At 47.8% G+C, this 22,178-nt stretch overlaps 2 protein-coding genes across 4 annotated transcripts in view; one reads left to right on the forward strand and one right to left on the reverse strand.

Annotated features, from left to right (window-relative positions):
- Nucleotides 1-3,487, reverse strand: part of arhgef7b (Rho guanine nucleotide exchange factor (GEF) 7b) — a 169,743-nt gene extending 166,256 nt beyond the window's left edge. For all 3 annotated transcript variants that reach the window (XM_072475992.1, XM_072475991.1, XM_072475990.1), the window contains exon 1: nt 3,404-3,487. The gene's annotated coding sequence lies outside the window, so the exon portion shown is untranslated. The remainder of the gene's footprint in view (nt 1-3,403) is intronic.
- Nucleotides 2,439-22,178, forward strand: part of LOC140391483 (ankyrin repeat domain-containing protein 10-like) — a 122,402-nt gene continuing 102,662 nt past the window's right edge. Inside the window, exons 1-2 of the mRNA XM_072475999.1 lie at nt 2,439-2,593; nt 3,494-3,621. The gene's annotated coding sequence lies outside the window, so the exon portion shown is untranslated. The remainder of the gene's footprint in view (nt 2,594-3,493; nt 3,622-22,178) is intronic.

A 22,178-nucleotide genomic window follows, 5' to 3' on the forward strand; every position in this document is an offset into this window, starting at 1 on the left:
TACCCCTCAGTTTAAAGTTATGTCCCCTCGTGCCAGCCATATCCATCCGCGGGAGAAGGCTCTCACTGTCCACCCTATCCAACCCCCTGATCATTTTGTATGCCTCTATTAAGTCTCCTCTTAACCTTCTTCTCTCCAACGAAAACAACCTCAAGTCCGTCAGCCTTTCCTCATAAGATTTTCCCTCCATACCAGGCAACATCCTGGTAAATCTCCTCTGCACCCGCTCCAAAGCCTCCACGTCCTTCCTATAATGCGGTGACCAGAACTGTACGCAATACTCCAAATGCGGCCGTACCAGAGTTCTGTACAGCTGCAACATGACCTCCCGACTCCGGAACTCAATCCCTCTACCAATAAAGGCCAACACTCCATAGGCCTTCTTCACAACCCTATCAACCTGGGTGGCAACTTTCAGGGATCTATGTACATGGACACCTAGATCCCTCTGCTCATCCACACTTTCAAGAACTTTACCATTAGCCAAATATTCCGCTGTGCGGAACTGTCTGTGCGGAGTCTGCACGTCCTCCCCGTGTCGGTGTGGGTTTCCTCCCACAGTCCAAAGATGTGCGGGTTAGAGGGATGGGCCATGATAAATTGCCCTTAGTGTCCAAAAAAAGGTTAATTGGGGTTCTAGGTTAAGGGGATGGGGTTGAGGAGGTGTGTACTTGAGTGGGGTGCTCTTTCCAAGGGCTGGTGCAGACTCGATGGGCCGAATGGCCTGCTTCTGCACTGTACATTCTATGATTCTACTCTATTGCAGCACAATTCTAACATTAACAATTAAATCACAATCTACTGAAGCCACATCAGTTGAGTGATAGGAAGCAGTGCAATCTGATAATCCACATTGCTTCTAAATATCCCAGAAATGGAAGCACCCAACTCCACCCAGGGGCAAGCGGCTAAAACAGGAGTGACGTTCTTCACAAATCCCAGCCCGTGCCGAGGAGACTGATTACCAGTGATTCCCACATCAGGTTCATTTCTAACTCTGTGCAATATTCACTTTCACCTTCGCATCATATCCCCGATCCCCTTCCTCAGCAGCTCACACAAGATGCAAACTTGAACAAATAAACCCAAAGAGGAAAACACTTCCTTTCCCTCAGAAGAAAAAGATCATCATTAAAAACCTGTAAAGTGGCAGAGACAATGAACAAATATTTAATGTTTGTCTTCACAGTAGAAGACACAAGTTTCATACCAGGATTAGATGGTAACCTCGGTGCTGAAAAGAGTGGGGAAATTAAAATAATTGATAGTAGCAGCAAGCAAGTACAGGAGAAGCTGAAAGGACTAAAATCCACCAAGTCTCCAGGACCCGGTGGTGTACACCCTGGGCTCGAAAAGAGACAACTGCGGAGATACTGGAAGCGCTGGTACCATTTTCCGACATTCCCTTGATTCTAGAAAGGTGGACGGGCTTTGGGGAGTCAGGAGTTACTCACCGCAGAATTCCCAGCCTCCGACCTGCTCTTGTAGCCACAGTTATTTATGTGGCTGGTCCAGTTATGTTTGTGGTCAATGGGAACGCCAGGACGTTGACAGTGGGAGGTGCAGGAACGATAATGCCATTGAAGATGGTCATTGCCTGGCACTTGTTTGCCACGAACGTGGGGAAACGGGAGGTTATTCATTTTGCTTGTAAGAATAGAAACTTGTAAATATTGATTGTTGATGAGGAACGTGGGTATATTCATGCAAACCACACAAAGTTAGCAATTAGGAAGGGAAATGGCACATGGGTCTCTATTGCAAGGGGATTAGAGTACAAGAATAGGGAAGTCTTGCTGAAATTAGATGTGGTTTTAGTGGGAGTACACCTGGAACAGCATGTGCAGCTTTGGTCTCTATATTTAAGGAAGGATATATTTGCATTGGAGGCTGTACAATAATGGTTCACTAACTTGATCCCTGGGGTAAGCGGGCTATTCTGTGAAGAAAGGCCGGCTCAATATTCTCTGAAGTTTAGAAGAATGAAAGGTAATATCATTGAAACTCTCAAGATTCTGAGAGGTTTGACAGGGTAGGCTCAGAGGTTGTTCCTCCTGGTCAGGGAATCAAAAACACGGGGGCAACAGTCTCAGGATAAGAGGCCAATCAATTTAGGACTGAGGTGAGGAGAGATCTCGTCACTCAGAGGGTTACGGATTCTCCATCGTTGAATACACAGGCAGCCTTTCACTAATTGTCAGAAGATCTTTTCCTTTCGCAATCCCAATAAATCAAATAGTGTTTATACAGTGATTTAGCACAACAACCTCACCAAAATATATTGTAAATGATTGACCATTAACAGTAACTGACACAGCTCAGCTGGGAGGCTAAACATTAAATAACCATCCAACCATCAAATGAGGTAAAACTTGTTCATTAACTCCACGTTATCAAAACAATTCAAGTAAGTTTCAGCTGCCTGGATCTCACACCAAGGCTCTCTACTGTTCCTCCTTTAAGATCATCGCTTATTCCAAGTGTTTGGAATCTCCTCCCGAAATGTCCTTGCTTGTTTAGCTGTCTATTGTGGCCCAATTACCTGTGTGTGAAACACCTTGAGATGTCTCTATGCTAAAGGCACTACATAAATGTAAGTTGCTATTTCAGTGTACACATGCTCACTCAAATCACAAGTAACATACCAGAGTAATTTAGCAAAAGCTGTTTGCAGGCAGTCTGTTTCCCGAAATACAACTGTGATATTTCAAAGTCTGTGGTCAGAGGTGTTGTATTGGAGAGTTGGGAATGTCGTGATTTATGTCATTTAGTGGCATTCACCCACAAAGTGACAATATGAATCTCTCAGTTCCTGCCTCATACAGTCAAGTATAATCTGTTTCAGAAAAAAATCTATATATCCATCACTATATCACCCAACTTGCATTTAAATAGCACCTTTAACATAATAAAACAGCCAACGGTGCTACAGGAACTTATCAAACAAAATTTGACACGGAGCCATTAAAGGAGACATTATGATGAAAAGCTCAGGAAGACGAGGAAAATTTATGGATGGATTTAAAAGTTCCACTCTGCTCCAACACCATGTCCCTCCCCAAATCTACCCATAAGACATAGGAGCAGAAGTAGGCCATTCGGCCCATCGAGTCAGCTCCACCATTCAATGCGATCGTGACTGATCTGATATAATCCTCACTTTCCCGCCGTATCTCCATAACCCTCGATTCCTTTACTGATTAAAAATCTGTCTCTCTCAGCTTCCTTCCCTTCTCTGCCACCTGCTCCAGCTGTGCCTGCCTGCTCCAGGTGTGCCCACCTGCTCCAGGTCTGCCCACCTGCCTCAGCGCTGCTTTCCCTTCCTGCATGGCCGTCAAACTCAGAAAGTAAACAGGTTTCTCCTTTACCAGCCCGGCGCACACAGTGAACATTTCACACTCACCTCCACGCGAAGCGCACCACAGCCTTTCAAAAACTCTTTAATGTTGCTCAGACATTCTGTTTCTGACTTGGGCTCCTGATGTATCTGCAGAATGAACACAAGGATAGAATTAAAGCACAGAATGTGTTCACCCAATGTTAGCTGAACATCATGGGATCCTGTGAACAGAAACAACCGTCTGCCTCAGATACAACAGGTTTACCTGAAGTGCATTACAAGTGAGTATAAAAACTGTACAAATGCTGTTTTCTCAACACAATTAATTCCTCTTCACTGGGGACAGGGCATGTTTTAGAGAAACAGGAGGAGGCCATTCAGCCCCTCTGTGAAGATTATTGGTGTGCTCTTAGTTTGGTTCTCTCCTGGAACATATTGTAGTTTTTCCATTTTGATTCCTACAGAAATGAGCTGAAAATGGGTGTTGTGAAAATCGAAAATAAAGGCATAAAATGTTGAAATTCTGCAGCATCTAATTGCAAAGGGGATTTACAAAGTGAGAAAGGACACTTAACAGAGAGGCCAGTTGGAATGCTGAATAAATTGCCTCACAAACTGCGACTGGAACGATCCATAAATGATTAAAAATGGAATTAGAGGGATGGTTAATGTTAAATGTAAAGGTAAGAAGGCAGAGGATTGGACGAGACAGGGCAAGAGTATAACAGTTATGTCAGTCGGCTGGTTATCAAAACAGCCTGGACTACCAACTCAGAGGACATGAGTTCAAATCCCACTGTGAGTTGTTTGAAATCAATTTTAAAAACTGCAAATAAAAACTGCAAATAAAAAGCTGATATCAGTAGAAGTGAAAATGAAGTTTTTGGATTGGTGTAAAAATAACAATTGGTTCCCGAATGTCCTCTCAGGAAGGCAAGCTTACGCCCGAATTGAGCCCCACACCAATTGAGTTTGACAGTGAACTGCCCTCTGATTGGGCCCAGCAAGACTCTCTGTTGTATCAAATTCAAGGCAGCAGCTTTACCACCACCTTCTCCAGGTAACTAGGAATGGACAATAAATGTCAGCCGTGCTGGTGACCCCCACATCCCGAGACTAAAATAAAAATCTCCACCTCGGATGGAGGCGGCAGCACAAGCTATAAACACATTGTATGGTAGGAGAAGAATACTGACTGGATAGAGCTGGTATGGGAATTGAACCTGCGCTGCTGGCCTTGTTCTGCATCACAAACCAGCTGTCTAGCCCACTGAGCTAAACCAGCCCAGATTTATTGGGTCTGGTTATTAAGGGGTGCAGAATGGGGAGGAACGTGGGCACGGTAGCACAGTGGTTAGCACTGTTGCTTCACAGCTCCAGGGTCCCAGGTTCGATTCCCGGCTTGGGTCACTGCCTGTGCGGAGTCTGCACGTTCTCCCCGTGTCTGCGTGGGTTTCCTCCGGGTGCTCCGGTTTCCTCCCACAGTCCAAAGATGTGCAGGTTAGGTGAATTGGCCATGCTAAATTGCCCTTAGTGTCCAAAACATTTAGGTGGGGTTACTGGGTAATGGGGATAGGGTGGAGGTGTGGGCTTAAGTAGAGTGCACTTTCCAAGGAACGGTGCAGACTCGATGGGCCGAATGGCCTCCTTCTGCACTGTACATTCTCTGAATTCTCTAAAGATGGGATTGAGATCATCACGATCGAACTAAACATAGAACATAGAACATTACAGCGCAGTACAGGCCCTTCGGCCCACGATGTTGAATAGAGTGGGAGCTGACCACTCTGGTGACTTAGGGCTGGTGTGGGGCAAGTCATGTGATAAAACCTCCGGGAATACACTTAATCGCAGTTTGCAACCTGACATTTACAGTTGCATTATTTCCTCCAATTTCTAACAATGAACAGACAAGTGTTAAATCCCACAGTGTGTCAGAGGTACTACACTGAAAAATCAATCTCAGGAAGACCCAAAAGGCAGCCAAAGGAAACGTGTTGTCGTGGACGTAGCCAGGGAAGCGCCGCAGCCAATTTGTGCACAAGATCCCACAACTGCAACAAGATAAACAACCAGTTAATCTTTTCTTCAGTGATGTTGGCCAATGGGTAAATATTGGTCAGGGCAAGGTGTGATCCAAGCAATCAGACAGCATTTTCAAAGAATCAGTACCATCATCTATTTACCGTTTAAGGGAGAGAGCGTGTTTGTTTGTTATTTACAACATTTCTGCACCGACTCCCAAAAGAGCAGCCCAGGTCGTCCCATTCCCCAGCCCTCTAAATTTATCACTTTCAAATATATATCCAGCTCTCTTTTGAAACCTCCTGTGGAATCCACCCTCCACCACTCCCCCAGGCAGCGCATTCCAAACCCCAACAGCTCTCTGGCAAAAGATGTTTCTCCTCATCTGACTCCTGCATGTGCGGGAAGTGTGTCCAGCTGCAGCTCCTGTTAGACCGCATGACGGCTCTGGAGCTGCGGATGGACTCACTTTGGAGCATCCGCGATGCTGAGGAGGTCGTGGATAGCACGTTCAGTGAGTTGGTCACACCGCAGATTAGGATTGGTGAGGGAGACAGGGAATGGGTGACCAAAAGGCAGAGAAAGAGCAGGAAGGCAGTGCAGGTGTCCCCTGCGGTCATCTCCCTCCAAAACAGGTATACCGTTTTGGATACTGTTGGGGGAGATGACTCACCAGGGGAAGGCAGTAGTAGCCAGGCTCATGGCACCGTGGCTGGCTCTGCTGCACAGAAGGGCGGGAAAAAGACTGGCAGGGCTATAGTCATAGGGGATTAAATCGTAAGGGGAGTAGATAGGCGTTTCTGTGGTCGAAAATTAGACTCCCGAATGGTATGTTGCCTCCCGGGTGCACGGGTCAGGGATGTCTCAGATCGGCTGCAGGACATTCTGAAGGGGGAGGGTGAACAGCCAGTTGTCATGGTGCATATAGGCACCAACGATATAGGTAAAAAATGGGATGAGGTCCTACAATCAGAATTTAGGGAGTTAGGAGATAAGTTAAAAAGTAGGACCTCAAAGGTAGTAATCTCAGGATTGCTACCAGTGCCACGAGACAGTCAGAGTAGAATTTCAAGAATAGTCAGAATGAATACGTGGCTTGAGAGATGGTGCAGGAGGGAGGGGGTTCAGATTTATGGACATTGGAACCGGTTCTGGGGGTGGTGGGACCATTACAAATCGGATGGTCTACACCTGGGCAGGACTGGAACCAATGTCCTAGGGGGTGCTTTTGCTGACACTGTTGGGGAGGTTTTAAACTAATGTGGCAGGGGGATGGGAACCAGATTAGGAAGTCAGAGGTCAGTAAAGAGGCAGCAACTAAAGCCAGTAAGGTACTAGATAATAAACTCAATGTGACTAAGGGGAAGAGTAGACAGGGAAGAGGTGATAGATGATGAACGCAAAGGGACAGGTGGTCTGAGGTGCATTTGTTTCAATGCGAGAAGTGTAGCAGGTAAGGCAGATGAACTTAGGGCTTGGATTAGTACCTGGGAATATGATGTTATTGGTATTACGGAGACTTGGTTGAGGGAAGGGCAAGACTGGCAACTAAATATCCCAGGGTATAGATGCTTCAGGAGGGAGAGAGAGGGAGGTAAAAGGGGTGGAGGAGTTGCATTACTGGTCAGAGACAATATCACAGCTATGATTAATGAGGGCACAATGGAGGATTCGAGCACTGAGGCAATATGGGTAGAGCTAAGAAATAGGAAGGGTGCAGTAACATTGTTGGGACTTTACTACAGGCCTCCCAAAAGCGAGCGTGAAGTAGAGGTACAAATATGTAGACAGATTATAGAAAAATGTAGGAGCAATAGGGTGGTCGTGATGGGAGATTTTAACTTCCCCAACATTGAATGGGACTCATGTAGTATTGGAGACGTAGATGGAGCAGAATTTGTAAGGAGCATCCAGGAGAGTTTTTTAGAGCAGTATGTAAATAGTCCAACTCGGGAAGGGGCCATACTGGACCTGGTATTGGGGAATGATCCCGGCCAGGTGGTTAAAGTTTCAGTCGGTGATTACTTTGGGAATAGCGATCACAATTCCGTAAGTTTTAGAATACTCATGGATAAAGACGAGAGTGGTCCTAAAGAAAGGGTGCTAAATTGGGGAAAGGCCAAGTATAACAAAATTCGGCAGGAGCTAGGGAATGTGGATTGGGAGCAGCTCTTTAAGGGTAAATCCACATTTGAAATGTGGGAGTCTTTTAAGGAAAGGTTGATTAGAGTGCAGGACAGACATGTCCCTGTGAAAATGAGGGATAGAAATGGCAAGATTAGGGAACCATGGATGACGGGTGGAATTGTGAGACTAGCTAAGATGAAAAAGGAAGCATACATAAGATCTAGGCAACTTAAATCTGATGAAGCTTTGGAGGAATATCGGGAAAGTAGGACAAATCTCAAACGCGCAATAAAGAGGGCTAAAAGGGATCATGAAATATCTTTGGCTAACAGGGTTAAGGAAAATCCCAAAGCCTTTTATTCGTATATAAGGAGCAAGAGGGTAACTAGAGAAAGGATTGGCCCACTCAAAGACAAAAGAGGGAATTTATGCGTGGAGTCAGAGGAAATGGGTGCGATTTTTAATGAGTACTTTGCATCGGTATTCACCAAGGAGAGGGACATGACGGATGTCGAGGCTAAGGATGGATGTTTAAATACTCTAGGTCAAGTCGGCATAAGGAAGGGGGAAGTTTTGGGTATTCTAAAAGGCATTAAGGTGGACAAGTCCCCAAGTCCGGATGGGATCTATCCCAGGTTAGAGGGAAGCGAGGGAAGAAATAGCTGGGGCCTTAACAGATATCTTTGCAGCACCCTTAAGCACGGGTGAGTTCCCGGAGGAATGGAGAATTGCTAATGCTGTCCCTTTGTTTAAGAAGGGTAGCAGGGATAATCCAGGAAATTATAGACCTGTGAGCTTGACGTCAGTGGTAGGCAAACTGTTGGAGAAGATACTGAGGGATAGGATTCACATTTGGAAGAAAATAGACTTAACAGTGATAGGCAGCATGGTTTTGTGCAGGGAAGGTCATGTCTTACAAACCTAATAGAATTCTTTGAGGAGGTTACAAAGTTAATTGATGAGGGATGGGCTGTAGATGTCATATACATGGACTTCAGTAAGGCGTTTGATGAAAGTTTCCCATGGCAGGTTGATGGAAAAAGTGAAGTCGTATGGGGTTCAGGGTGTACTAGCTAGATGGATAAAGAACTGGCTGGGCAACAGGAGACAGAGAGTAGTAGTGGAAGAGAGTGTCTCAAAATGGAGAAAGGTGACTAGTGGTGTTCCACAGGGATCCGTGCTCGGACCACTGTTGTTTGTGATATACATAAATGATCTGGACGAAGGTATAGGTGGTCTGATTAGCAAGTTTGCAGATGATACTAAGATTGGTGGAGCTGCAGATAGCGAGGAGGACTGTCAGAGAATACAGCAAAATATAGATAGATTGGAGAGTTGGGCAGAGAAATGGCAGATGGAGTTCAATCCAGGCAAATGCGAGGTGATGCATTTTGGAAGATCTAATTCAAGAGCGGACTATACGGTCAATGGAAGAGTCCTGGGGAAAATTGATGTACAGAGAGATCTGGGAGTTCAGGTCCATTGTACCCTGAAGGTGGCAACGCAGGTCGATAAGAGTGGTCAAGAAGGCATACAGCATGCTTGCCTTCATCGGACGGGGTATTGAGTACAAGAGTCGACAGGTCATGTTACAGTTGTATAGGACTTTGGTTAGGCCACATTTGGAATACTGCGTGCAGTTCTGGTCGCCACATTACCAGAAGGATCTGGATGCTTTAGAGAGGGTGCAGAGGAGGTTCACCAGGATGTTGCCTGGTATGGAGGGTGCTAGCTATGAAGAAAGGTTAAGTGAGTAGATTAGGATTGTTTTCGTTGGAAAGACGGAGGTTGAGGGGGGCCTGATTGAGGTCTACAAAATTATGAGAGGTATGGACAGGGTGGATAGCAACAAGCTTTTTCCAAGAGTGGGGGTGTCAATTACAAGGGGTCACGATTTCAAGGTGAGAGGGGGAAAGTTTAAGGGAGATGTGCGTGGAAAGTTTTTTACGCAGAGGTTGGTGGGTGCCTGGAACACTTTGCCAGCGGAGGTGGTAGAGGCGGGCACGATAGCATCATTTAAGATGCATCGAGACAGATATATGAACGGGCGGGGAACAGAGGGATGAAGATCCTTGGAAAATAGGTGACAGGTTTAGATAAAGGATCTGGATCGGCGCAGGCTGGGAGGGCCGAAGGGCCTGTTCCTGTGCTGTAATTTTCTTTGTTCTTTGTTCATCTGGCTGCATCACAGCCTGCTATGGCAACTGCTCGGCCCAAGACCGCAAGAAACTTCAGAGAGTCGTGAACACCGCCCAGTCCATCACACAAACCCGCCTCCCATCCATTGACTCCGTCTACACCTCCCGCTGCCTGGGGAAAGCGGGCAACATAATCAAAGACCCCTCCCACCCTGCTTACTCACTCTTCCAACTTCTTCCATTGGGCAGGAGATATAAAAGTCTGAGAACACGCACGAACAGACTCAAAAACAGCTTCTTCCCCGCTGTTACCAGACTCCTAAATGACCCTCTTATGGACTGACCTCATTAACACTACACCCTGTGTGCTTCGCCCGATGCCGGTGTTATCTAGTTACATTGTGTACCTTCTGTTGCCCGATTATGTATTTTCTTTTATTTCCTTTTCATATACTTAATGATCTGTTGAGCTGCTCGCAGAAAAATACTTTTCACAGTACCTCGGTACACGTGACAATAAACAAATCCAATCCAATCATCTCACTCCCAGTTCTCTTGCTGACCATCTTGGAATTGTGGCCCCTGGTCACTGACTTACCAACCAGTGGAAACAGAATATCCTTCTTTCCCCTGTCAAAATTGTTCAGAATTTTGAACACCTCAATAAGGTCACCTCTTAATCTTCTCTGTTCCAGGGGAACAAGCCCAATTTCTCCAATCTTTCCTTGTATCTAAAATTCCTCATTCCTGGTATCATCCCAGTAAATCTCCTCTGCACTCTCTCCAGGGCTTTGACATCTTTCCTTAAATAAGGTGCCCAGAACTGAACACAAAATACTCAAAATTCGTTTGACCAATGATTTGCTGAGGTGCATCATCACTTCCTTGCTTTTATATTCTATGCCTCTATTTATAAACACAAGTATGCTATAAGCCTTCTTAACAACTGTTCAACTTGCCTGGCCCCCTTCAGAGAATGATGCACTTGTACCCCGAGGTCCCTCTGCTCCCGCACGCCCCTCAAAATTGTACCATTGAGCCCCATGTTCCTTCTACCAAAATGCATTTTGTTGCATTGATGTTCATCTGCCAGGTGTCTGCCCATTTGGCCAACTTGTCAATATCCCTCTGAAGTTGCTCAGCGTCATCCTCACAATTCACTATTCTCCCTATTCTCATCTGCAAATTTAGAGATTTTGCCCTCAACACCTACTTCTAAATCATTTATATAAATCAGAAAAAGCAAGGGTCCCAACACTGAGCCCTGGGGAACACCACTTTCAACTCATCTCCAGTCTGAGAAATGCCCATCTACACCTACCCTCTGTTTCCTATCTCTGAGCCAACTTCTAATCCATGCTGCCAAGGACCCATCAATCACAAACATGTTTAATTTGCTAACCAGCCTGCCATGTGGCACTGTATCAAATGCTTTCTGAAAGTCCAAATATACAACATCTACTGCCTGTGTCACCTCATCAAAAAACTCAAATACATTTGTCAGACTTAACCTGCCCTTGAAAAGCCATGTCGACTGTCGAGTATTAACTTATTTTCTCTAAGTGTATATTATCTCATCCAGTATTATGGGCTCTATCGGTTTTCCCACCATTGATGTCAAGCTGACAGGTCTGTAGTTTCCCGAGGTTGCCTCTTTCTTAAACAACGGCGTCATATTTGCAATGCTCCAGTCCCCCGGGACTTATCATGTGGGGCGGGATTCTCCCTACCCAGCGGGTAAGGGGGGGTCCAGGGTGGATGGAGTGGCGGGAACCACTACGGCGTCGGCCGCCCCAAAGGTGCGGATTTCTCCGCACCTTTAGGGGCCAATCCCTCACCTTGACGGGCTAGCCCCGCGCCGGAGTGGTTGGCGCGCCGCCAGCCGGGGCCGAAAGGACTTCGCCGGGCGGCGGAAGTCCGCGCATGCGCAGGAGCATCAGCGGCTGCTGACGTAGGCTACTAGACTAGAAGGGCTTGAGGTTCATAAGGAGGAAGTGTTAGCAATTCTGGAAAGTGTGAAAATAGATAAGTCCCCTGGGTCGGATGGGATTTATCCTAGGATTCTCTGGGAAGCTAGGGAGGAGATTGCTGAGCCTTTGGCTTTGATCTTTAAGTCATCTTTGTCTACAGGGATAGTGCGAGAAGACTGGAGGATAGCAAATGTTGTCCCCTTGTTCAAGAAGGGAAGTAGGGGCAACCCCGGTAACTATAGACCAGTGAGCCTTACTTCTGTTGTGAGCAAAGTCTTGGAAAGGATTATAAGAGATAGGATGTATAATCATCTGGAAAGGAATAATTTGATTAGAGATAGTCAACACGGTTTTGTGAAGGGTAGGTCGTGCCTCACAAACCTTATTGAGTTCTTTGAGAAGGTGGCCAAACAGGTGGATGAGGGTAAAGCAGTTGATGTGGTGTAAATGGATTTCAGTAAAGCGTTTGATAAGGTTCCCCACGGTAGGCTACTGCAGAAAATACGGAGGCATGGGATTCAGGGTGATTTAGCGGTTCAGATCAGAAATTGGCTAGCTGGAAGAAGACAAAGGGTGGTGGTTGATGGGAAATGTTCAGCCCAGAGTCCAGTTACTAGTGGTGTACTACAAGGATCTGTTTTGGGGCCACTGCTGTTTGTCATTTTTATAAATGACCTGGAGGAGGGCGTAGAAGGATGGGTGAGTAAATTTGCAGATGACACTAAAGTCGGTGGAGTTGTGGACAGTGCGGAAGGATGTTACAAGTTACAGGGGGCATAGATAAGCTGCAGTGCTGGGCTGAGAGGTGGCAAATGGAGTTTAATGCAGAAAAGTGTGAGGTGATTCATTTTGGAAGGAATAATAGGAAGACAGAGTACTGGGCTAATGGTAAGATTCTTGGTAGTGTGGATGAGCAGAGAGATCTCGGTGTCCATGTACATAGATCCCTAAAAGTTGCCACCCAGGTTGAGAGGGTTGTTAAGAAGATGTACGGTGTGTTAGCTTTTATTGGTAGAGGGATTGAGTTTCGGAGCCATGAGGTCATGTTGCAGCTGTACAAAACTCTGGCGCGGCCATATTTGGAGTATTGTGTGCAATTCTGGTCGCCGCATTATAGGAAGGATGTGGAAGCATTGGAAAGGGTGCAGAGGAGATTTACCAGAATGTTGCCTGGTATGGAGGGAAGAACTTATGAGGGAAGGCTGAGGGACTTGAGGCTCTTTTCGTTAGAGAGAAGGTTAAGAGGTGACTTAATTGAGGCATACAAGATGATCAGAGGATTGGATAGGGTGGACAGTGAGAGCCTTTTTCCTCGGATGGTGATGTCTAGCACGAGGGGACATAGCTTTAAATTGAGGGGAGATAGATATAAGACAGATGTCAGGTAGGTTCTTTACTCAGAGAATAGTAAGGGCGTGGAATGCCCTGCCTGCAACAGTAGTGGACTCGCCAACACTAAGGGTATTCAAATGGTCATTGGATAAACATATGGACGATGAGGGAATAGTGTAGATAGGCTTTAGAGTGGTTTCACGGTCGGCGCAACATCGAGGGCCGAAGGGCCTGTACTGCACTGTAATGTTCTATGTCCCCCGCGCATTCGCAGGGGGGGGTGTCTCTTCCGCGTCGGCCATGGTGAAGACTGTGGCCGAGGCGGAGGGAAAAGAGTTCCCCCATGGCACAGGCCCGCCCGCGGATCGGTGGGCCCCGATCGCGGGCCAGGCCACCATGGGGGCACCTCCCGGGTCCAGATCGCCCCGCGCCCCCCCCCCCCCCCCCCCAGGACCCTGGAGCCCGCCCGTCCCGCCGGGAAGAGAGGTGGTTTGATCCTCGCCGGCGGGACAGACATTCCAGCAGCGGGACTTCGGCCCATCGCGGGCCGGAGAATCGCCGGAGGGGGCTCGCCGACCGGCGCGGCACGATTCCCGCTCCCGCCGAATATCCAGTGCCGGAGAATTCGGCAACCGGCGGGGGCGGGATTCACGCCATCCCCCGGCGATTCTCCGACCCAGCGGGGGGTTGGAGAATCTCGCCCGTGTTCAGAGAGGCCTGGAAAATGTCTGCCAACAGCTCCGCAATATGCTCCTTCACCTCTCTCGGCAATCTAGGATGCATCCCATCCGGGCCTGGCGACTTCTCAACCTGGAGTTATACCAGCCTTTTTAGCACCTTTTCTTTATCTATCGCTATACTGCTCAGTTGCTCAACACCCACATTTTCAACGGGGCCATTTTCATCATCTTCTAATTTGGTAAAGACAGAAGCAAAGTACTCATTTAGTCCCACTGCCATACCCTCCGCTTCAATGAGCAGTTTACCCTTCTTCTCCCTGATGGGTCCCACTCTATCCTTCACTAATCTTTTACCATTAATATGTTTGAAGAACATTTTGCTGTTTGTTTCAGCACAGCCTACAATCCTCTCCTCATGCCCCCTCTTCACCTTCCTTATTCCAGCCTGAGCCTCTCTCCTGCATTTGAGATACTCTTCCTGATTTCTATTGCTGTTATTATTCCAACATCATATGCCTCTTTTTTCCTACCTTATTTTATCATCAATATCCTTAGTCACCCAGGGTACTCTAGCAGTGGATAGCCCATATTTATTTCTCATGGGTTTATACTTGTACCCTATTCATCGCTCCTTTGAAAGTCTTCCAGTTTTCATGCACTGTATTATCCACCAAAACGCATTTCCAATCAACCTGCCCCAGTTCAACACAAGAGTGTGTTGCGATATCCCGCACAGGACTCCCGAGGTGGGAATGCTGATCTTCCCCGTGCTGCGCGGAGTACGAGCTCCCCCACTAGGGGCGGGGTATCTCAATTCACCTCTGTATGTAAGGCACCGATCAGAGAGAGGAACCCGATAGGAATCTACCGGGTAGTGTACATATCGTTCAGATAAATAAAACTTTGTTCTTACTTTACTCGGTGTGGACTCCCCGTGTCCTTACTAAATGTGTCACGCTACTGATTTACTCAGTGAGACTCAGTACACAATTCACTTGTCCAAGGGCACTTGTACCAAAGAAAACAAGTTCTTCTTTGTTTGAATGAAGCCACCAGTTTACGTGCCCTTTTCAGCTGAACAGTGGATTCACTCCAGCTCAGTACTGTCCAATAAATCAATAATTAGCCCAGCTGGGATTATGGAGACACTAGTTTAGCCACAGGGAGTAAATTTACTCACAAACACCTTGCACAAGACATATTTTACACATACATATTTATTGAAACGCCTCCCACTAATCAAGGAAGTATTATCAAATAGCTAGGAACTCACCTCCTGACTCCCCAAAGCCTTTGCAACTCCAACAACACTCAAGAGATTCAACACTATCCAAGGCAAATCAGCCTGTTGGTGGGCACCTCATCCACCACCTTAAACACTCACTCCCTCCACCATCGACGCGCAGTGGCAGCCGTGTGTACCATCTACAAGATGCACTGCAGTAACTCACCAAGGTTCCTCAGGCAGCACCTTCCAAACCCACGACCACTACCATCTAGAAGGACATGAGCAGCAGATACCTGGGAACCCCACCCACCTGGAGGTTCCCCTCCAAGTCACTCACCACCCTGACTTGGAAATATATCACCGTTCCTTCACTGTCGCTGGGTCAAAATGTTTGAAGTTAATCTGTGTGCACTATGTGGATACAAATATTGAGATCACAGATCAAACAGTCTTTTACTCATTGCATTTTTGATTAATAACGAAACCATTAGCCACATCCGGTTACCTAATTGTCAAATGTGATATACTGAACAATGCTGACCAAAGGAAATTAACCCTTTGATGGGATGAGTGTTTTGAGACAAATGGAATCCCCATCTCCTCCGCTGGTAAAACTGCTTTCTGGAGATTTTGTTCCATCTTCTTTGTGTCAAATACTTCATTCCTCAGCCATATCTGCATCAAATCAATTTCAAGTCTTTTCAAGTCTTGGTTCTTGATTCCATTTTTCACTCCTGACCTCCTTGCATCCTGAACAGGGTCCAAGGAAAAGGCATCTTGTCTGAGTAGGCAATTCATCCGAGGCAAAGCTGTCGCAACATTCCTCACTGGTTCATCAATACTCACGTCTGCTGAAACCTCTCTGAGCTTTCTACTCTACCTCTCCATCCGTTCCAAAACTACTGTCCAATCCCCTCTTCCCTACATCCCCTCTCAACATTCAGTTCACATTCTCTTCCTCTAACTCACTCTTCAAAAGCTCCTCACCTTCGCCATGTAATCTTCAAGCTTTTAAATTCCAGGTTTTGGGGTCAGCAATATGCGATTTTCCTCAGCTTCTGTTATTCTAGAGCCTTGCGTTATTGTACAGGACAACACTCTCCTTTCCCTCTCGGCGAAGGGAATAAAATAACTCACTGGAACCTTGCTTTACCACTAAGTCAGTTGTATGGAAAATCTTAGCCACTACCTTAGCTGTAACTACAAGTGGCCATGGTGCTGCTTCAGACACTTTGTCAAACTATCATTCTCCAAGTTAGCGCATTGAGCTTTGTGCAATGTGCAATTTAATGCCAAACGTTCGCCATTGACACATTCAAATCAATTACTGGAGAACTGCACTGACCACGCACCAGGGGCATTGACCACTGACCACACACCAGGGGCATTGACCACACAGCAGGGGCACTGACCACACACCAGGGGCACAGACCACTGACCACGCACCAGGGGCATTGACCACTGACTACACACCAGGGGCATTGACCACACACCAGGGGCATTGACCACACACCAGGGGTTCTGACCACTGATCACACACCAGGGGCACTGACCACACACCACTGATTTTTAAAGCAGTTCTCTGTAGAGCTGATGAAATTGCAGGGGTTATTAATTTGGAAGACCGAGCAGATGTGTGGATTAATGCTGAATCCTCACATCCCTCCTCCAGAACAATTTTCTCGCAGTCCAAGTTGATGCATCAGTTATGGCTCAGCTGGTATTCTTAGCCGGAAGCCAGTGGGCTCAAACGCCACTCGAGTGACATGAACACATAACCTAGGCTGGCACTCCCAACACAGTACTGAGGGAGTGCTACACTGTCAGAGGGTCAGTACTGAGGAGTGCCGCATTGTGAGAGGGTCAATACTGAGGGAATGCTGCACTGTCAGAGGGTCAGTACTGAGGGAGTGCTGCACTGTCAGAGGGTCAGTACTGAGGGAATGCTGCACTGTCAGAGGGTCAGTACTGAGTGAGTGCTGCACTGTCAGAGGGTCAGTACTGAGGGAGTGCTGCACTGTCAGAGGGTCAGTACTGAGTGAGTGCTGCACTGTCAGAGGGTCAGTACTGAGGGAGTGCTGCACTGTCAGAGGGTCAGTACGGAGGGAGCGCCGCACTGTCAGAGGGTCAGTACTGAGGGAGCGCCGCACTGTCAGAGGTCAGTACTGAGGGAGCGCCGCACTGTCAGAGGATCAGTACTGAGGGAGTGCTGCACTGTCAGAGGGTCAGTACTGAGGGAGTGCTGCACTGTCAGAGGGTCAGTACTGAGGGAGTGCCGCACTGTCAGGGGGTCAGTACTGAGTCATCTTTCGGAGGCGATATTAAACTTAGACCCCATCCAACCTTTTAGGAGGAATTAAAAGATTCTACAGCACTATTGTAAGCAGCGAAGGGACGGATCAACCCCCCCCCCCCCCCCCCTTCCCCACCCCCTCCCTTGGTCAATACTTATCTCTCAGTCAACATCAGCATTTAAAATATTGGGCTATTGCTGTGTGTGGGAGTTTGCAGTGTGAAGTGGCTGCTTTGTTTCCTACATTACAATGGGGGCTAGACTTCACTGTCTGGGTATACTTTGCACGTCCTGAGATTGTGAAAGGCGCTACAGTAACACAGCACAAGCCTTTCTATTTATTCACAAACTCACAAAAGGTGAGTGAAGAGTTCATCTGTGATTTTTAAAAGTGGTGCTGAAAGATCGAGGGGCCAGATGGCCTACTCCTGCTCCTAGTTCTTATGTTCTTATGTTATGTTCTTAAAAGGGCAGTTCAGCAGAACAAGGTTTAAGATGTGTTTCTGTTCGTTAGAGGGCAGCACGGTAGCACAGTGGTTAGCACTGTTGCTTCACAGCTCCAGGGTCCCAGGTTCGATTCCGGGCTTGGGTCACTGTCTGTGCGGAGTCTGCACGTTCTCCCCGTGTCTGCGTGGGTTTCCTCCGGGTGCTCCAGTTTCCTCCCACAGTCCAAAGATGTGCAGGTTAGGTGGATTGGCCATGCTAAATTGCCCTTAGTGTCCAAAAAAGGTTAGGAGGGGTTATTGGGTTAGGGGGATGGGGTGGAAGTGAGGGCTTAAGTGGGTCGGTGCAGACTCGATGGGCTGAATGGCCTCCTTCTGCACTGTATGTTCTATGTTCAATAAAGATCATTTGATTTATTTTGAAGCGAGTGTTTTTCCTCAATTCCCTCTCCCAAAGGAGTTTCATCCTTATTGGCCATTGTTATAGAATGTTATTATTCTGCATCTTCTTATTTAAATCAATTGCTGATATCATCAGTAAGTGCTGTGATGTCATTAGTTGCTGTTGTTACCTATGTACATTCGTATTTAACTGCCGTTAGTTCTAATTCTATTCTGTCACTGTTCTTTCGATGCTGCTCCCGTTTCCGAGTCCATACTATATTTCAAACTTTGTTATTTTTAAAGAAGATTAATGTGTGTCTGCATGGGTCTCACCCCCACAACCTAAAAATGTGGGGGTGAGATTCTCCACACCTCAGAGAATCATGCGCCGGCGTAGGGGCGCGGTTGCGGCGATTCTCCGGCCCGCGGCTCGGAGAATCGCCCCCGGGCAGGGCATGTGGATTGGTCACGTTAAACTGCCACTTAATTGGAAAAAAAGAATTGGGCACTCAAAATTTATTTTAAAAAATTAAAGAAGATTAATTTTCAAGTTAGCGGGTTTCAACCGTATTGTGGTCAGGTCACATCTTTTTGGCGAAGGGAATAAAATAAATTGAGGTCCAGTCTCCTCAATGCAATGTTTTGCTCAGTTAACCAATGGAAGACAAGTTAGCAGCACAATACTATGTTTGGGTCTATCAGTCAGTTGTGGAAGAGAATGAAAACTGGACTGAATTTCTGGAAAGGTTGAAACACTTTTTCTCGACAAACTGGATGGCAAATGAAGCTCGAAAGCTCCCAATTCTCCCGAGTATCTGTGGGGGCGATGACTTGCAAGCGAGCGAGAAATTTAGCTGCAGCACAGAAAACAGGGGACATTGTATTGGCAGATTTAGTTACACTTGTTCAGATTCACCACAATCCTAAGCCCTCAATAATTGGACAATATTTCAAATTCCATAGTCATTTCAGAAGAGAAGACAACTTTGTTGCTGGATTGTGCCAGCTCTCTGAACATTGTGGGTTTGGGGCAGTTCTGGAAGACATGCTTCAGGACAGACTAATTTGTGGCATTAACAAGTACAGCATTCAGTGGCGATTGCAAGGAGAAGCCACACTTACTTTTAAGAAGGCTCTAGAAATTTCTCAGGACATGGAAATGGCTACCAATAACACAAAAGATATTCAGAAGTGTGATGAATGCAGAAATTATTATATATTGTATTTTATATCTGTTACAGTAATGTTTTTAAAAGCCTACGCTAAGGTCTATATTTGTTGCAGTAATATTGTTAAAGAACCTAGGTTAAGGTATAAGTCTGGCAAAAGCTGTAACTCGGGAATCGTAAAAGGTGAGGTTATGCTCGATTCCAACCACTTACTTGGTTACAGATAAAGGGACATTGTTATCATTGTTGGGTATTCCATTGAGCGTAGATAAAGCATATGAGGTTGTACTTATTCCGATGTGGAGATGCCGGCGTTGGACTGGGGTGAGCACAGTACGAAGTCTTACAACACCAGGTTAAAGTCCAACAGGTTTGTTTCGATGTCACTAGCTTTCGGAGCGCTGCTCCTTCCTCAGGTGAGGTATGTATGGACATACCTCTTCATTCACCTGAGGAAGGAACAGCGCTCCGAAAGCTAGTGACATCAAAACAAACCTGTTGGACTTTAACCTGGTGTTGTAAGACTTCGTACTGTACTTATTCCTAGCTAAGCAAGTCATGTGAAATCCTAGTGAAATACAGATGGTGTAAATCATGGGAGGAGCCAAGTCTGTCTGTAGTTTTGTTTAAGTCGAAGAGCAGTTTTGCCAAATGTTGGTAGGTTGAGCAGAGGTATACCAAATCTGCTCTTGAAAGGAACTCTCTGCAAAGGTTTGCACAGCTAAGCAAGTAAACCTGTTTTATTAACTTTATTTTATAAGTGTCATTTGAACTGTATTGGGTTGCTTAATTGTAGTTAGTAGGAGGTGTAGATAGTAAGTTTTAGTTCCCTTTGTTTAGGAACTCATAGAATTTCATAGAATTTACAGTGCAGAAGGAGGCCATTCGGCCCATCGAGTCTGCACCGGCTCTTGGAAAGAGCACCCCACCCAAGGTCCACAGCTCCACCCTATCCCCATAACCCAGTAACCCCACCCAACACTAGGGCAATTTTGGAGACTAAGGGCAATTTATCATGCCAATCCACCTAACCTGCACATCTTTGGACTGTGGGAGGAAACCAGAGCACCCGGAGGAAACCCACGCACACATGGAGAGGATGTGCAGACTCCGCACAGACAGCGACACAAGCCGGAATCGAACCTGGGACCCTGGAGCTGTGAACCGTGCTGCTACCGTGCTGCCCAAATGAAATGAAAACCGCTTATTATCACAAGTAGGCTTCAAATGAAGTTACTGTGAAAAGCCCCTAGTCGCCACATTCCGGCACCTTTTCAGGGAGGCTGGTATGGGAATTGAATACGCGTTGCTGGCCTGCCTTGGTCTGCTGACAAAGCCAGCGATTTAGCCCTGTGCTAAACCAACCCAAAAACTGTTTAACTGTTAATTGTAAAGATATTTCTTCGATGTTAATGTGGTTAATTCTGTGTTTAAATTAAAGTTTGTTTTAACATAAAAGATACCTATTGGTCAGTGTCATCACTCCTGGGGTGAAGATCCTTTCCTCAAAGTTTTACAAATGTTTAAAAATTGTTTGGGGTTCTTGTCCTGTATCCTAACAACATTTGGGGTCTGTATCCTAACAGAAGGTCAATGGCAGCACGCAGGCAGTGGCACTACATCCAGCAGAAAAAGGAGCGGCAAATAAAAATGTGACGGCAATGGAGTGTTTTACTCCATTGTGTTTTACGGGGAGGGGGATGGGGGGAGGGGGAGGGGGATGGGGGAGGGGGAGGGGGATGGGGGAGGGGAGGGGGATGGGGGAGGGGGAGGGGGATGGGGAGGGGGATGGGGGAGGGGGATGGGGAGGGGGATGGGGAGGGGTATGGGGGGAGGGGGATGGGGGGGTGGGGGGAGGGGGATGGGGGGATGGGGGGATGGGGAGGGGGATGGGGGGGATGGGGGAGGGGGATGGGGGGATGGGGAGGGGGATGGGGGGGATGGGGAGGGGGATGGGGGGGATGGGGAGGGGGATGGGGGGGATGGGGGAGGTGGGGGATGGGGGAGGGGGGGATGGGGGAGGGGGATGGGGGGGATGGGGGGAGGGGGATGGGGATGGGGAGGAAGGGGGATAGGGGGATGGGGGATAGGGGGATGGGGGATAGGGGAATAGGGGGATGGGGGGAGGGGGAGGGGGTGGGGGGGATGGTTGGGGGGGGTGGTTGGGGGGGGGTGGATGGGGGAGAATGGATGGTGGGGATGGGAGGGAGATGGATGGGGGGATGGGGGAGATGGATGGGGGGGATGGGGGAGATGGATGGGGGGGATGGGGGAGATGGATGGGGGGGATGGGGGAGATGGATGGGGGGGATGGGGAGATGGATGGGGGGGATGGGGAGATGATGGGGGAGATGGATGGGGGGAGATGGATGGGGGGGTGGGGGGGATAGATGGGGGGGGAGATGGATGGGGAGATGGATGGGGGGATGGGGGAGATGGATGGGGGGGATGGGGGAGATGGATGGGGGGAGGATGGGGAGATGGATGGGGGGGATGGGGGAGATGGATGGGGGGGATGGGGGAGATGGATGGGAGGGGGATGGGGAGATGGATGGGGGGGAATGGGGGAGATGGATGGGGGGTTGATGGGGGGTGGATTTGGGGGTGGATGGGGGCGGGTTGGATGGGGTCGGGGTGGATGGGGTCGGGGTGGATGGGGGGATGGGGGGATGGATGGGGGGGATGGATGGGGGGATGGGGGGGATGGATGGGGGGGGATGGGGGATGGGGGGATGGATGGGGGGGGTGGGGGATGGATGGGGGGGATGGATGGGGGGGATGGATGGGGGGGGATGGATGGGGGGGATGGATGGGGGGGGATGGGGGGGGATGGATGGGGGGGGGTGGATGGGGGGGGGATGGATGCGGGAGAGATGGACGGGGTGGTATTTGGGAAGCTGGGGTATTTGGTGGGTGGTGTTTGGGGGGTCGTATTGGGGGGGGGGGATATTTTACCCAAGGTGTATTTTTTTGGGGGGGGGGATTTTCCGGGGGTGGAATTTTCCGGGATTTGGAGGGTGTATTTTAGAGGGGGTTATATGAGGGGGTA

The sequence above is a fragment of the Scyliorhinus torazame genome, chromosome 15 (genome assembly GCF_047496885.1).
Source record: "Scyliorhinus torazame isolate Kashiwa2021f chromosome 15, sScyTor2.1, whole genome shotgun sequence".
In the NCBI taxonomy this organism is placed as follows: domain Eukaryota; kingdom Metazoa; phylum Chordata; class Chondrichthyes; order Carcharhiniformes; family Scyliorhinidae; genus Scyliorhinus; species Scyliorhinus torazame.